The sequence below is a fragment of the Geotrypetes seraphini genome, chromosome 1 (genome assembly GCF_902459505.1).
Source record: "Geotrypetes seraphini chromosome 1, aGeoSer1.1, whole genome shotgun sequence".
In the NCBI taxonomy this organism is placed as follows: Eukaryota; Metazoa; Chordata; class Amphibia; order Gymnophiona; family Dermophiidae; genus Geotrypetes; species Geotrypetes seraphini.
Window position 1 is genome coordinate 456,980,606 of NC_047084.1, and position 17,754 is coordinate 456,998,359.

Consider the following 17,754-nt stretch of genomic DNA (forward strand, 5'->3'; position numbering starts at 1 on the left):
GCCATGTTGAAGAAAACTCAGGAACTTTCTGTGTTCCGGAAAGATGGGAATGTGCAGGTAGGCCTCCATGAAATCCAGCGAAGCCAGAAATTTCCCTGGTGCTACCACTTCAAAGACTAATCAAAAAGTCTCCATGCAAAAGCACAGTGTGAGATCTAGAATGGGTCTCCAATCGTCTGATCCTTTCTTGGGGATATGACAAAGTATATGGAGTATCTGCCTGAGCCTGAATATTCGGGCAACACAAACTCTATGGCCTGAATATCTAACAGCCTCTGAACTGCAATTACAACCTTGCTTGCTTTCTCTGGTTACTCCATAGGCGAGTCCACAAACCAGTCCATTTGGGGTTGGGCAAATTCAAGCTTGTAACTGCTCTGAATGATCTCCAGCACCCAATGGTCTGACGATATCTGTACCCAGGCCTCTGAATACTCCAAAAGCCATCGCCCTATCTTCAGGGGAACTTCTTGGGATCTGGCATCATTATGCTTTCTTGGAGGTTGGAGCAAAATGAGAAGTGGCTAGGACCTGGGAATCTCTGTCTGGCTCCCTGGAAGGATCTATGAAAAGAGGCTCCACCTGAGTACTGTCAAAAGCACCTGGAACCATGAAAATTAGACCGCCTGGGGCCTCTAGAGGCTCATGGTCTACTGTCAGGTAGAGATTTCGGATGATGATCTGCCACGCTGGTCATGAAATCGTCCAGACCCTTTCCAAACAACATTTGTCCCTTGAAAGGAAGTCTGATGAGGAACCTTGCAGGAGGAATCTCCAGCCCATTGCCTGATCCAGAGCATTCTGCATGCTGAGATCGAATAAGCCAAAACATTGCTCATGACTTTGAAGATGTCTTAGATATGTAGTCCACTCCTGCTAATAGGAGTTAGGGTAAAGGCTCGTCATCGGCCAGCTCAAGCCCCCGCAACTTGGTATGACAGAAACGGATCACAAAGGAAGCTGCAGCAGCTGCTTTGATTTTCAAGGCTAGCACTTTGAACTGTCTTTTAAGAATCACATCCATTCTATGATCCTGTTGACCCCCCTACAGATGCCTACTGCAACGCAGTAGGCAAGCAATGCTACAAAGGTAATGGACCTTGAGCTCCAAAAAAGTTTCTGCAAGCTGACCAACAGGTACCACAGAGGGATTGGCCTGCCAGCTGCAGACCTCAATCTACTTCTCCTTCACGCAGGCAGAACTGAACTCTTGACTAGGAGAGCTCTGAGCACTGAAAGCCATCAAAAAATCACGAAAAAGACAGAAAAAATAATGAGACAGAGCAGATCAGAAAGACTCCTTCTGGCTCGCAATCAAAAGGAAAAACTGAAGGGAGCAGCAGTGCTCTCTAGTGAAGGAGGAACGATTCAAAAGCTGGAGTGGATTCCTTCTGCACAGCTTGCGAGCATAGAGCTTACTTGTATTTTTGAATTGATTGAATTTGCGTTCAATCCCTGTTCATAACAGGGATGATTATAACGTTGTTTAGACATGTCTATGTTATATGTGGTAATCGCAGGGAAATAAGATTTTATGTATGTGATATGGAAACTGCATAGTTGTATGCGGTATATACATTTTTTAATAAAATAAAATATTACCCGTCCGTCCAGAATGACATACCTTTTGCACTAGAATACCTTTTAAGTATTTAAAGGTCTGTATCATATCTCCCCTGCCCCTCCTCTCCTCTAGAGTATACATATTCAGGTGTTCCAGTCTCTTCTCACTTGTCTTTTGGTGCCATGGAACCCATAGTCACAACCAGTTCAGTACTGACCACAACTTTCGGTTTTATGACCTAAGTAACAGGTAACCTCCCTACCTTTGTCTAAATATTTATTCACCTTGCTGACCTCAGGTTTCCTTTCTCTTCATATATCTCCCACACTTGTCTTTCTGAATTTTTTCCCTCTTCAGTCTACCATCACTTCCCATATCTTTCATCCCTCCATAACCTGCTCCCCATCTTATCATCCATTCCCTACCTTTCACTCTCATATCCCTGTCTTGTCGTCCTCCCACCCTCTCACAGCCCATCTCTTTTCCATCAGTCTTGTTCAGTCCTCATCTATTCTCCAGTGAATCTCTCAACATCTGCCTTCCAATCCTAGGACTCTAGTCTTCTGCTCCCTCTCTTCTGTCACTCTGACTCGGGGCCACTGCATGTGTATTAACCCCCTCTTTTACGAAACTGCGATAGCAGTTTCTAGCGTGGAGAGCCATGCTAAATGGCCCGCGCTGCTCCCGACGCTCATAGGAACTCAATGAGCATTAGGAGCATCGTGGGCCATTCAGCGTGGCTCTCTGCGCTAAAAACTGCTAGCGCAGTTTAATAGAAGAGGCCCTAAGTGTTCTACTCAAACCTTTAGCCCCCAATTAACTTTCAGGTCCTTAGACCCCACTCTGTGATATTTTAATAATTAATTATCATGATCACAAATAACCCCACCTCGCAGAATGATGCTGTAAAAACAGATAATTGTTCATAATATGTTACTATATTAACCTTTGTTTTTCTTGGAGATAAAAATAGCAATGTCCTAATGCTATTTAGCTGGGTAGATTGATTATTTGAAAATTACCTCCCTGCGGATGTTTAAGCAGATAAACGTTCTTTGAATGTGTGTGTGATTGTTAAGATCTATTGCTTTGCTTTGAGAACAGATGTTCTTTGCCACCATCTTCCAAAAGCTACCCCCTAGGCAATTGCCTAGTCTGCCTCCTGCCTCTCCCATGGCCAGCAGGAGAGGAGAACTTCATACCTGCTTCAGCTGCTTTGACCTCATGTTCAGTTTTGTGGCTCAGAACAATATCCTGAACCACACATGGCAGAAACTGTTGGACTGAAGCTTCACTCTCCTTCCAGCTGAGGGGAGAAAAAGAGGTGGAGTGAGAGAGCCTGAATCAACGTGGATGGCAGAGAGGGAAGAAGAGATGTATGATAGGGTTTGGAGAAGCAGAAATTGTCTGGATAGGGAGAGAAGGCGGAAAGCTTTGTTCATCTTCTTTCTTTCCTGCTATGACCCATCCTTCCTAGCTACAGGGCCTGATGCAATCACACTATCCTATACCCCTGCATTTCTGTCCCCAGGGTTTTGCACCCTGGGCAACTGCCCTAAGCTATGGCTCTGAGCCCTACCAGCCCACAGACCCATCTGTTCACCAGAAACTATTTCAATATCCAGGTGTAAGCACAGTTGGTTGCAGCCTGCTGAGGCCTAATGATGAGACCGTTGCTTACCGGGTAGAAGTGCAAGGAACCTCTTCTCTCTCTCTTCTTCCTTCTGTTCCCCCATCTCGCTCTGCTCTGAATTATAGAGGGACCTGTGGAGTGGATCCAGGCTCCAGGTCATAGGTCTCAGCTTCCTCTGTGCCAGTGCCATATCTTCATCGATATGAAGTGGGCAAGGGGTTCCATAATATTGTCCTGAGATCCCCAAATCAGAATTATAGCCCAATACCTTGTTTTATTTTCTCTGTTAGTAACACTCTCTCTCAGTTGCCCTTGCTAGTGTATATTGCCACCCTACTAAGCTCGTAATAGAGAGTTTATTACTGAATGGTGAATTCTATCAGATACTTCCTTCCATTAGAATTCTTGGGATGCTTTTAGACAGAAATTTAACTATGGGAGATCAGGTAGAATCAGCTTAACCTGAATTTATCAATAGACTTTTGGTTCCATACACTTCATCGCGCACCCTTCGATCCTCTGATCAAAATTTACAAGTCATTCCGTCACTGAGCCATAAAAACACTAGGAGAAATACTGTCTTCTCCGTGGTTGCTCCCACACTTTGGAATTCAGCCCCAAACTCGTTAAGAGAGACAACAACACTCGAGAAAATCAAGTCGTCTCTTAAGACGTTCCTATTTAAGAATGCTTTTCAACTTTGACTGTCCTTATAAGGATTTTAAAACTTTTCTTGGTCCATTTCTTTTGGACTTACATGTTGTTACCCTGCCCTCTTGTTTTTCTCCCATCCTCTTCTCTTTCCTTAATATTACATTGTAGTTCTCCCTTTGCCCTTTTGTACCTGTTTGTTTAATCTTTTTAAAAATTGTCCAGATGTTTAGTTTGTTGTTAATTGTTTTGATATACTCTTTGTATTACTCTAATTTTTAATTGTACAACCACCTTGAAATACATGATAAGGTGGTGTATCAAATTTTTAATAAATTTGAAACTTGGTTCGAAAGAGCTTTTTTGTCCTTTGGAAGCTACAATCTATTAGATCATATTTTGAAGAACCAGCTTTTTGAATTCTGGTTCAGTCTTTGATTCTCCCATTGTTAGATTATTGTAATATTATATATCTAAATGGCCAATGTAAACTGTTAACAAAATTAAGACTGATTCAAAATACAGCTATAAGATTGATTTTTAATTTATAAAAGTTTGATCATGTAACATCTTATTATGTTAAAGCCACTAAACATACATTCATATAATATATCCCTTTCCAGAGACTTCAGTAGGGCAGGTACACGGAGAAAAGACCTCAGTGTTCCAGGAGAAAAACTCAGGGAATTTCTATGGTTTTTCTCCTGGAACACTGAGGTCTTTTCTCCGTGTACCTGCCCTGCTGAAGTCTCTGGAAAGGGATATATTATATGAATATATGTTTAGTGGCTTTAGGATATTTTTGGACATTCAGCTTGGGTGGAATTATTGTTTGGCATCTTATTATGTTCAATTTCATTGGTTACACATACAGGCTAGGATCATTTTTAAACTAGGATGTTTTTGTTATAAATTTCTTAATGGTCTTTTGCCTCGTTATTTGGCAGAACATTTTGTTTTTAATTATGCAACCTGGAGTTTGAGAAGGTCTACTTGTTTTGCTTTCACCTCAGTAAAACGTAGTACACACAAGAAATTTTTGAGTTGTATGCTTTCTCATCAAATAGCTCAGTGGGAATCTGTGATTCTCCCTATGGTAAACAATGTGTCTTCTTATTTAAATTTTAGGCGCATGTTAAAAACAATTTTATTTACTAAATTTCTGGGGAATCGGTGATTGTATATTGATGCAATATTGTACTTAATGATGTCAGATTTATATTTTCGCTGTTTTTGTACAGCTTGACTCTTTTGTAAGCCGCTGTGAATTGCAAGACTCAGCGGACTATAAATAAAGTTTTATGTTTATGTTCTGTTCCCAGATCAGTTCAGAACATGTGGGTTGTACCCACAAGTTCTGAACTGATCTATTGAGACTAAAGAAAAAAAAAATTATCAGATAAGTCTAATTTTTCCTTATAATTTAAAGCTCAGCTCGTGCCCTTGGAAAATCAGTAATTGCAGAAATGGTAACACCCTGGTTCCCCCCTACCTTTTTTCCATTCCTTTCATCTTCACATACTTCTGATCCTTTCCTTTAGTTCAATTCCCCATCAGAATCTTCCCTTCCCTTCTGCTTGCTACCTTAACTCTCACAGTCTCTGAACCAACTTCCTCTACCTTTGTATTTCCCACTTTCCAATAGGAGGCCTCTTCTTTTCAATATGAGAAAATCTTGTAGGGAGATGAAGTTATAATCAACACATGGAATCTCCCCTTCTCGTGGCTCCCGTGTGGTACCTGTCACAGAAAACAAAGAGAGAGGATTTATAAGGAAGCAAAGCAGAAAACATGGTGTAGTATGTTTTAAATGTCTCTTGGCTTCTATATGATACTTGCCACATTCAAACCAAGAGAAGACCAATGAGAGGGGGATAGTGTGTTAGCCAGATTATGTTGTGTTAAGCAGTGTACCAAAGGACAGAGGAACATATGAGACATATAATTGCAATGCTGGAGTTTATGCTGTAATCTGCATGTCTGTTTCAATGAAAACTTAATTTTTTAAAAAAGAGAGAAGACCAATGAGGACAGCAAGAAAGAATTCACAATGCCAGTTATCTCGCCATTTTGTGGCTTCCATGTAGCATTTGCCAGACTGCAACAGAGAACACACAGACAGCATCGATGAGAACACACAGACAGCATCGATGAGAACATCAGGAGAAAATTCAAAGTGCCATTTATCTTATTCTTTTTTGTTTGGCTTCCACATAGTACCTGCCACAGAAAAGTCATGAGAGGATTTATGAAAGAATGAAGAAGGATTACACACAGTGGCAAATAAGTCACTGTCTTGAGACTCCCACATGATAACTATAAGAGCAACAAAGAGCATCAAGAGTGATTGCAAAGTTCCATATGCATCCCCAACAAATGGATCCCATGCGGAACCTGCCAAGCAAACCTCACAATAGCATTCAGACGTACTTAGAATGGCCCTAGGTACAAGATTTCTCCCAAGCTGCTTAGACTCACATGGAACAGCCCCCACTGTTAAAGGGGTGACAACTATACAATTTCTCCAAGGTACGAGAGTACTCACTACCAGCTCCTCACTCACATGGAACAGTCCGGAGGTATAGGTTCTCTCTCACTGTCCGCTGCAGGTGGCTCTCAGGAGAGTTGCTACTACAAGTTTTTTGCAAAATTTACTCAGATCCTGGGAAAGGTCAGGTCCTACAAGAAAGAAAATATGCTTGGCTAGAACTAGAATAAAATTACTGGTTACAGATACAAGAATGCATGATAACTAAGAAAGCTGTGATGCTGGAGGGAAATGAAAGATCAGTATTTAGGGGGAGACTATAGGAAATGGTGGAGAATGGGGATTTGTAGGGAATGGAGGAGGAGTGCTGGTTCTGGACAGGGAGTTATAGGGAATGAATGATGGAGGAGTGTTGATTTTGGAGGGGGAATTAGAAGGAATGGTGGATCCCCCATGGACCGCTATAAATGCTGGCTTTTCCTTACTATGACCGGGATAGCCATGCAAATGATTATTTGCAAGTGGAAGAACTGGGATCACCTTAGTTTTCTTTTTTGGTGGGTGAGCTTATGTTTAACTTATAAATATGAGAAAATGAATGCTGACATGCTGGGGCATAATAAGATATTCAAATTAGTTTGGGGACCATTGAAGTCTTTTGTAGATTTGCTATAGTTGTCCTTTATCTTTATTTTCCGTTGGTTTTCACCCACACATCCCAGGGAGTGGGAGGGAGGCATATCTTTTGTTTTGGTATTTTTCCTGATGGTAATGATGGATGGGGAGGGAATTTTTATCTTTTGTATAGATACTGATTGATTATAAGTGCTTGGTTGATTATCATTACAGTATTTGTATATAAATTGTATTGCACTTTTTGTTGGCATTAAAAACGAAATAAAGTAAAAAAAAAAAAAAAAGAGGGAATGGTGGAGAAATACTGACTCTAGAGAAGGAGTTGTAGGGAATTGTGAAGAGGTGTTGATTCTGGATTTGGTGCTGAAGGGAACAGAGGAAGAGTGCTGACTGTGGACAGGGAGTAGTAGGGAATCGTGAAGGAATGCTGACTCTAGAGGGGGAGTTGTAGGGAATGATGAAAAGGGAGCTATAGGGAATGGTGGAGTGCTGATTCAGGGGGAGGCTGAAAGGAATGCTTGAAGACTGTTGACTGTATGAGTTGTAGGGAATGGTGGAAGAGTGCTGACTCTGGAAGGGGAAGCTGTAGGGAATGGTGGAGTAGTAGCCTAACGGTTTGTGCAGCAGCCTGAGAAACAGGTTCGTTTCCCACTACAGATACTGCAAAAATAGTGTTACCTTATTTGTGAAGACATTAAAAAAAAGGACCCATGACCCCGCCTCAAACCCCACCCACCTTTTTTTTTAATCTAACAAGCTCTGCATTAGGAAACTTTGTAAACAATTAGCTTTATTGAACCATTTAATAGTGTAAATACAAATCAGTTTTAAAAATCATAATTTGAATTTATAGACAAATTGGACCTGTATGATCAGATTAACTTTTTCTAATGTCTCCAGGTATCTTTGTCTAGTGCAGTGGTCTCAAACTCGCAGCCTGGGGGCCACATGTGGCCTGCCAGGTACTATTTTGAGGCCATTCTTCTGGAACGTTGCCCGCATCACTGCTGTAACCTCACGCTTTCTTGCATCTGTACGCAATTGTGAGGTGGAGAGGACAATCGAGTACAGACGCAGGAAAGTGCTTGCGTGAGGTTACAGCAGTGATGCGGGCAACGTTCCAGAATGCAAGGTAACCATTGGAGGCAGTGCAGCTTGTGCATGTGTACGTAACCACATGAACTCTCGCAAAATGCGGCACCTCTCCTGGTGGTGACTGCTTGATGTAAGATGGCGGTTCTGTTTCCAAGTTTATTAATAAATTTGATGAATCGCTTATTAGAATTACTAAGTGATGTACAAAATCTAAATAGAGTATAATAAAAAGAAACACACATTTTAACAATATACTTTCATAGAATACAAACATGAGTCGGGAGGGAAAGAATAAAAGTTACAATTTTCAATTTATGGTAGGAAAAATGGAAAAAACAAGAGGGTAAGGGGTGGTTAAACCACAGCATGATTTAAAATCTCACTAAAAATTAAATATTAAAAGCATCTTTAAATAGATAAGATTTTAAAAGTTTTTTGAATATTGTGACGTCTTTTTCGTTTCTAATATATTGTGGCAGGGCGTTCCACCATTGAGGTCCCATCACAGAGAATATGTCAGATCTTCTTGTTCCAATAATTTTCAGAGAGGAGACTGTAAGGAGATTTTGACCAGATGAGCGGAGTGAGCGTTGAGTATTGTGTGGTATTAATAATCTAGATATAAATTGAGGTTCATTGAAGGCTAGAGTTTTAAAGATAAGCAGTATTATTTTAAAGGTGATTCTATGACCTATTGGAAGCCAATGGGCATCTATTAACAATGGTGAGACATGGTCGTATTTCCTAGCATTGGATATTAATTTAATAGCAGTGTTTTGTATCAGCTGAAGTCTCCTTTTTTCTTTCTGTGTAATGTTAAGAAGTGTCCGGTGCAGGAGGAGGTGAGAGCTGAAGGCGGTTGCAGACGCAACCACCAGACACTTAAGGCACAAGTTTTCCAGGCACAAGTCGGATATTGATTCTCCCCTCTACAAAAAAGCCTAGAGGACTACACCAAAATCTTGTCTCTTGCAGTTGATACTTTAGAATCTAAATCACAATTTTGCATGAGGTAAAACTCTTTGTAGTTTATAAATCTTTCCTTAATTGCTTCTGATAATTTCAGCTATGCACAGTCAGGAAAGCAAAGATGCAAATGGAAGAAAAAATAGCTGACATGGTAAAACGAGGAGACAAGACATTTTTTAGATATATTACTGATAGGAAGAAGTGCAAAAGTGGCATTGTGAGACTCAAAGGTGAAGGGGAGGAATATGTAGAAGCTGATAATGAAAAGGCCGAATTGCTTAACAGATATTTCTGTTCTGTGTTCATGGCTGAAGCACAGGGAGCGGGACCACAGAAGACAAACCGTGAATAGGGATGGAGGAATAATAGACCCTGATTAATTTTCAGAGGGTTGTGTTTGTGAGGAGCTAGCTAAAATAAAGGTAGACAAAGCAATTGGGCCGTATGGTGTGCAGAGGGTGCTGAAGGAACTTAGGGAAGTTCTGGTAGCTCCACTGACTGACCTTTTCAATGAGTCTCTAGAGTCAGGAGTGGTACCGGAGGACTGGCGAAGGGCGGATGTGGTCCCTCTCCACAAAAGTGGAAGTAAGGAAGAAGTAGGAAATTACAGGCTGATAAGTCTGACTTCTGTGGCAAGCAAATTAATGGAAACGCTTTTAAAACAGAGAATGGTCAAGTTTCTGGAATCCTGTAGATTACAGGACCGGAGGCAACATGGATTCACTAGAGGTAGGTCTTGTCAGACAAATCTGATCAATTTCTTTGACTGGGTGCCCAGAGAATTAGATAGAGGATGTGCACTAGATGTGGTGTAGTTAGATTTTAGCAAAGCCTTTGACAGTATTCCACACAGGCATCTAATAAATAAACCGAGTGCCCTCGGGATGAGTCCCAAAGTGACGGGCTGGGTCAAGAACTGGTTGGGTGGAAGGCGACAGAGGATAGTGATCAATGGAGATCGTTCTGAGGAAAGGGATGTTACCAGTGGTGTGCCTCAAGGTTCGGTTCTTGGGTCTGCTCTTTTTAACATTTTTATAAACGATATTGCTGAAGGACTGTCAGGTAAGATTTGCCTCTTTGTGGATGATACCAAAATCTGCAATAGAGTAGACACGCCGGATGGTGTGAATAACATGAAGAAACACCTGGCAAAGCTTGAAGAATGGTCTGAAATTTGGCAGCTAAAATTTAATGCTAAGAAATGCAAGGTCATACATTTGGGCTTCAAAAACCCGAGGAAACGGTACAGATTAGGGAGTGAAAAGCTTATGTGCACGACAGAAGAGTAGGACTTTGGTGTAATTGTATGTAATGATCTTTAGGTGGCCAAACAGGTTGAAAAGATGACGGCGAAAGCTAGAAGGATGAAAGGTTGCATAGGGAGAGGTATGGCTGGTAGGAAAAAGGAGGTATTGATGCCCCTGTATAAGACTTTGGTGAGACCTCATTTAGAATATTGTGTACAATTCTGAAGGCTGCACCTTCAAAAAGATATAAAAAGGATGGAGTTGGTCCAGAGGAAGGCTACTAAAATGGTGTGTGGTCTTCATCATTGGGTGTATGGGGACAGACTTAAAGATCTCAATCTGTATACTTTGGAGGAAAGGCGGGAGAGGGGAGATATGATAGAGATGTTTAAATACCTACATAATGTAAATGCGCACGAGTCGAGTCTCTTTAATTTGAAAAGAAACTCTGCAATGAGAGGGCATAGGATGAAGTTAAGAGGCAATAGGTTCCGGAGTAACCTGGAAATACTTTTTTACAGAAAGGGAGGTAGATGCATGGAACAGTCTCCCAGTTGAGATGGTGGAAACAGAGACTGTGTCTGAATTCAAAAGGGCCTAGGATAAGCACGTGGAATCTCTCGGAGAGAGAAAAAGATAATGGTTACTGCGGATGGGCCATTTGGCCTTTATCTACCATCATGTTTCTATGTTTAACATGGAGAAAGTGAAAAACTATCTAAACTTCACTTTCTGCATGTTGCACTGCTTTCAGCTATGTATAGCTGAAATTATCGGACGTTTTACCTCATGCAAAGTTGTCATTTCTTTAATAAGACATTAACTCTTTTTTTCTGTGGCCTTCCAAGTACCTACAAATCCAAAATGTGGCCCTGCAAAGGGTTTGAGTTTGAGACCACTGGTCTAATGCATTTTAAAAACATCTTCAATTACCAGAAGCTTCCATTCATCTATTGTCACGAAGTCAATATGGACAAAAATGCTTTGGCCATACAAAGCACAGAACAAAAATCTGTCTCAAACTCTTGAACAAGCACTTCTCCCCTCTTTTACCAACGCATAGTGTGGGTTTTAGCGCTAGCATAAGAACATAAGAAGTTGCCCCCACTGAGTCAGACCAGAGGTCCATCTTGCTCAGCGGTCCGCTCCCACGGCGGCCCATCAGGCCTAGTGCCTGAACAGTGGTCCCTGATTAATTTTGTAACTTACCTCTAATCCAATCCCTATAATCTACCTCTACTCTTATCTGTACCCCTCAATCTCTTTGTCTTCCAAGTACCTATCCAAAGCTTCTTTGAACCCCTGTAGCGTGCTCCTGTTTATCACATCCTCTGGTAGCGCATTCCATCTATCCACCACCCTCTGTGTGAAAAAGAACTTCCTGGCGTTTGTTCTAAACCTCTCTCGCAGCGGCGGTAATTGCTCCAACGCTCATAGAATTCCTATGAGCATCAGAGCAGTTACCACCGCTGCCAGAGCTAAAACCCACGCTATGCATTAGAGAGCAGGCACAAACTCAATATATATTTAAACTCTGTTTTAAAACAAAAGTATGAAAGCACACAGTAGGAGACTAAAGCACATCATAATATATGGACTGATAACACTATAGCCATTTACAATTAAGTTCAATATTAATACCAAAAGCAATCTCCAGTTCTCGATGAAACATTCTTAAAAACTAAATAAGTAGATACTGAAATATTTTTGTTTCAACCTGAGGAATTAAGCATTTCTACCCACATACACAAAACAAAGAGTTAAAAAGAAATCACAGCAGCCCAAGACAAGTTGGTGGATAAGTAAAATGACAAGTGATGTGGTTTTTTTCTTTAAATAAAAGTTCATCCATCGCATTAAGGCCATATAATGCAATCAACCTGAATTCTTAAAGAACATTTATTTATTTAAAACATTTTTAATCCGCCTTTATCCAAGGTGGCTTACAAATTTCCATACACAATAAAATTACAAAATAAAAAGGCATACATCAAATAAAGGACAATACAGAGTTACAATAGTCTGTCTGCATAGCCACAATATGACTGCATTCAAACTGATCCTAAGTACCATCATTCTTCAATTTAATAAACCATTTAGCTGTAAAAACCTAATTCAACCACTCATAACAAAACAGCACCAATAGATATTTCTATTATATGTCCTATGGATATTCCAGATGGGGGATTTTATCTGGATTTAGTCAGCTCTCCTGATTCACCCATTTACTGTACCTCCTCCCCAGTCGCTGCATTGAATCTTTGGGCAGCAATAATTAGCTGAGCCTGCTGCTGTCAACCTGCTCCAGAAGTCGCCTCTCTGCAGTGACTTCCTGTTCCCGTGTAGGCGAGACCCACAGAGAGGCGGCTTCCGGGGCAGGCCGACAGCAGCAGGCTCAGCTCGTTGCCACTGCCGGCTGCCCAAAGATTTCAATGCAGCAGTCAGTGAGGAGGTAGGTGGGGGAGTCAGGAGAGCCAGCTAAACCCGGACAGACTCCTCTGCCTGAACAGTCCTCTAAAAAGAGAGCATGTCTGGGTTTTCCTGGATGTATGTTAACCTTTGGCAAAAAGTCACTTAACCCTCTATTGGTCCAGGTGCAAAATAAGTACCTGTATATAATATATGCCGTTTGATTATAACCACAGAAAGGTAGTACAATATATCAAATCTCATTCCTTTTCACTCTGGAAGGGGAGCTGTGAGGAATGATGGAGGAGTGCTGGCTCTGGACAGGGAGGTGGGCCTAGAGGGAAGCTGTAGGAATTGGTGGAGGAATGTTAATTCTAGAGAAGGAGTTGTAGGGAATGGTGACGGAGTGCTGATTCTGGAGGTGGAGCTATAGGGAATGGTGGAGGAGTGTTGGCTCTTGAATGGGAGCAGTAGGGAATGCTGGAGGAATGCTGGAAGGCTATTGGCAGAAATAAGGCATAGGCAAATTAAGCATATGGCTAGGACCCAATTTTTATGAGGGGCTGTCTCATTTGTTTAATGTAACAGCTCTCAAGGCAGATTATTGCCCGGTAAGGGCTCCTTTTACTAAGGTGTGCTAGTGTTTTTACCGCACGCAGGATATTACCACACGCTACGCAGCTAGAACTAACGCCAGCTCAATACTGGCGTTAGCGTCTAGCGCACACAGCATTGCACTAATCCGCACGTTAAAGCCCTAACGCAGCTTAGTAAAAGGAGCCCTAAATCAGCTGTTAATAGAGATCTCTTTGTTCTCTTTAGCTCCTATGAATTGTCTTTCCTCCAGTGACTTACTAAAGAATGACATGGGGACAAATTTTTTCCCTCCCCACGGGAACTCATTTTCCCATCCCCGTGAGTTCTTTTCCTGTCTCTACAAGCCTCAAACACTTTAAAATCATAAGTGTCTAGAGTCCTCTCAGTTTGCTTCCTGGACTTCTCGTGGACTTATTTACATCAGGTCCTCACCCGAGCAGGTACAATGTGCAACGCTATGGACTCCCAGCTAATGACATTTTAACTTATCTTCAATTCAGTCACTAAATACGCTCTCTGCCTGTGGAAGTTTTAACTGCATGGTCAGACCTGAAGGAAGCCTTTCATTTGGAAGCACAATCTCTGATACCCTCTTCGTTTCCATTGTCAATTCTTCTTGGAATCCTCACCCAGTATTGACTTTGCCTCTTTGGTAGGGTGGTGGTTGGCGGATTTGTCTACTATGATTTTGCCTATGCTACTACAATCAGCCCTTAAAGCTGCGTCTCACCGTTAGATATCAGTTCCTCAGTTTGAAATACAATACGAGTTGATACAGAGCACATCAAGCTAAATTGCGCCTGGATTCGTTGCCCTAAATGCCATCAGATGCAGGCGACATTGGGTCACATGTTTTATTATGGCTCTAAGACAGGGGTCTCAAAGTCCCTCCTTGAGGGCAGCAATTCAGTCGGGTTTTCAGGATTTCCCCAATGAATATACATGAGATCTATATGCATGCATTGCTTTCAATGCATATTCATTGGGGAAATCCTGAAAACCCGACTGGATTGCGGCCCTCAAGGAGGGACTTTGAGATCCCTGCTCTAAGATATTGCGCTTTTGGAAGCTTCTACATGCTCATATTTCCACTTTATGGAAGACTAAGGGCTCCTTTTATCAAGGTGCGCTACGGGGGTTAGCGCGTTGGACATTTCATTATGCGCTAACCCCCACGGCAAGCCAAAATACTAATGCTTTGTCAATGGAGGCGTTAGCGACTAGCACGGCAGGCGGTTGAACGCGCCCTAAGTGTGGTCCTCATCCTCGGCTGCTTTTCTCACTCTCCACATTGACTCATTCTATTCCTAATTGACTGACGATTTTTATGCGCCATGCCCTTTTGTTGGCTAAGAAACTGATTCTGTTACATTGGCTGGACTCTGCTCCTCCATCAGTTTTTGAATGGTGAATGCAGATGCTTCATCAACTGAAAATGGAACACATGGAAGTCACTAATATGGATTCTGCCCAGGGCCTTCAGCTTCAAACCGTCTGGGAACCTTATTGGTCTTCCTTAACTATGTATGCTCGTAGCAATGTCTTGAATCTCTAATGGATTGTTTCTACTTGCCTTTTAGCCTGGTCACCCCTCTTTCATTGGGGGGGAAGGGTTTAGTGTGCATTTTTTTGGGGGGGGATTGGAGTTCATATGTACTCTGTTCAAGCAAAGTACCTTCTTGTTTTGCTTGTATCACTTGTTCAGTCTTCTTTGATCAATAAAAGATATTTGAAATAAAATCATTTAGTGTTCCAGGCTTGTGTGGTTAAAGCTGAGCTTATAGGAATGGGACAGCAACAGCAACAAAACTCACGGGGACGGGATGGGGAAATTGAGTTCCTGTGGGGACGGGGACAACTTTGTCCCTGTGTCATTCTCTGCTTGCTCTGCTATTGGTTTCCCTCTAGTCAAAACTACATGAGGTCTCATTTGTAAAAGTTTTAAAATATATTTGTTTTCCAATGGAGAGCCAAATGCACACGTTTGTCTAAAGTCCACTAAATAATCATGTCAAGTATCACGTTTTTAAATAAACATAAAACATCACATGTACATGTTGTGGTGAGGGAGTGAAGCTGCAGGTAATTAATGAAGCAACTCTAGCCAAGTTGAGGGGGGCAGACAGTGCCTGATTTACATATAAGCTACAGCTTAGGGCCTCACAATCTTGCAGGGGGCTCGCAAAAGTTCAGAATTTTTCAGGGGTTCTGTGGCTTTTTTATCAAACTTATTTAAATGTTTGAGAGGTGGAATTACTTTCATCTGTGCTTTTAAAATGGCTTTATATGTAATGAATTTAGGTAGTATTTTAATAATCAGTTTTTAGGTTTTAGGCTTATCAGTTTTCTGATTTTGTAAACAAGTTCATTATTATTATATTAATAAAAGTGATCCAAATTACTAAGCCCTGCTTTTACTAAACCACGATAGCGGTTATTAGCGCTGGGAGCCGCGCTGTATGCTCTGCACTGCTCCCGACGCTCATAGAGTTCCTATGCGCGGCTCCCTGCGCTAATAACCGCTATTGTGGTTTAGTAAAGGGGTGGGGGGTAATTTTATCAGCAACAATGTACTGTATGCTAAAATTATTTTTAAAAGTTCATTATTGTTTCTAGTATATACAATATGATGTAACTTATTAATAAGGGGTCTCCAAGCTTTAGGCCTCACCAAGTCTATATCCAGCACTGGAGACAGAAGATGCAGGGTTGGGGAGCATTGGCTGTAGAGGGGGAGCTGAAGGGGATTATTGGGGAACTGCTGGTTCTGGGGAAGGGGGAGTTGTAGGGAATGACGAAGGAGAGATGAGCACTTGTTGGAGGAGCTGTAAGGATTGGGAGAGGAGCACTGGTCTTGGAGGGAGGTGGAGAAAATGGTGGAGGATAGCTAGCTGTGGAAGCAGGTCCAGATTTTTTTTCTATTCCAAACCATGTCAACTTCAAAACTGAAAAAAAAGCTGAAAACACATTTATGTTTTCACATGAAACATCCATTACTATTGTCATATTCTTCCTAGTTGATATTAAGAAACAGCTCCCAGCTGGCTCTTTGTATCATTTAAGAATATAACAATATTGGCATTGTGGATTGAAATAGAAAAACTCTGGACTGATGATGGTCGATGGTGTAGTGATCTGAGAAGTGAATGTACTTAATATTCCCCACCTACTGAAGGCACTCAAAAAGTTTCTTTAAAACCCATTTTGAACATTACAGACTGTTTAATCTAAGTTTAGTTTCATCAAAATCACCGGGAAATATTTGGTGTAAAATCTAATGTCATAAGATGGGGAATACTCAAGTAGATTTTTGACCCTTTACTATGCCCAAGTCATGCTCACTTGAAATATTTGCATCCCAGTGATCTCCACATGTAAATAGCAGCTGTTTGAAATCTATGAGATCTACATATGCAAATGCCACTATTTACATGAGGACATGCTTTTGACATACAGGCCCTCTCTTTCTTCTGGCAACTGCAGTACAGCTGAGAGGGAGCAGTCTCAGACATAGGCAGAAACTGGGGTACCTTGTGGACAGGGTCCCCGCTGGTTCTCTGGACACCCAATGTGTCCCCCAGTGTAAGGCCAGCTACAGGGATGCTATTCACTTCGAGGACCAGATCCCCTTCATTCACCGCCCCAGTCAAACAATGCAGCTTGTCATAATGAATTTCTGCCACAAAGGGAAACTGCCCATTGTCTGCTCCACCTTTCAGGGTCACCCCAAGAACTCCTGCCACTTCCCAAGATAGAAGGCATTCGCGGATCTGGCTCCATCAAGGAGACATAGGGCAAGGTGTGTGAGCAGGATAATTTAGAGGCTAGGGCTGAATTGTGCAGGTGCTGATCTTTGAGCTGCTTGGGCAGGGGGTTTGTGATGTACTCACAATGCCTGGATATTGGAACCTGAAGGAGATAGAAAGAGGATGGTAATGAGGCAGTGCTCTAACTTCCTTGTCTAAAGGTTACATTCTTCTCTGCCTCTCCCACCTGTTCCTACTGTTGAGGCTGTTCATTGTGAAAGGGCAGGGCACACCTCACCCTTCTGATTCGTGGGCCAATCCCTTGCACAGGACTGAAGGGATCATCCACAGATAAGGCAGAACTGCTTGACACGTTACTGAGGATTCTCTCTACTCCAAGACCTCCCACACATAGGGTAGAACTGTTTGATGTACTCTTAGGAGCTACATCTGCTCCAGGATCCCTAACACAAGGGATTGATTCTGTCCGACTAGTTCCAAGGAGATGTGCAGCAAGCTCCCTGATGAGTAGCACGGTCTCTCCATCCCTCTTGCATGATGCTGGAGAAGTGTCCCCCCCATCATTTCTCCCCATTTTGGTTCTTGCAATTTCTGTCATAGGCTTATGTGTTGTTCAGAGAAAGATATTTTGTTTAAAAAATGGAAGAAGGGACATACACCCCCCTAAGGTCCTGCTAAAATGCAAATTTTAGGAGTAA

At 41.9% G+C, this 17,754-nt stretch overlaps 1 protein-coding gene across 3 annotated transcripts in view; it reads right to left on the reverse strand.

The window, feature by feature from the left end:
* The window catches only part of LOC117349119 (membrane-associated guanylate kinase, WW and PDZ domain-containing protein 3-like), a 115,239-nt gene that overhangs the window by 96,895 nt on the left and 590 nt on the right, over positions 1-17,754 (reverse strand). For 2 of the 3 annotated variants that reach the window (XM_033922171.1, XM_033922152.1), the window contains exons 2-4: positions 6,412-6,527; positions 5,469-5,588; positions 2,767-2,870 (exon numbers count right to left, since the gene is read on the reverse strand). The gene's annotated coding sequence lies outside the window, so the exon portion shown is untranslated. The remainder of the gene's footprint in view (positions 1-2,766; positions 2,871-5,468; positions 5,589-6,411; positions 6,528-17,754) is intronic. The other variant, XM_033922162.1, reaches the window with a different exon arrangement.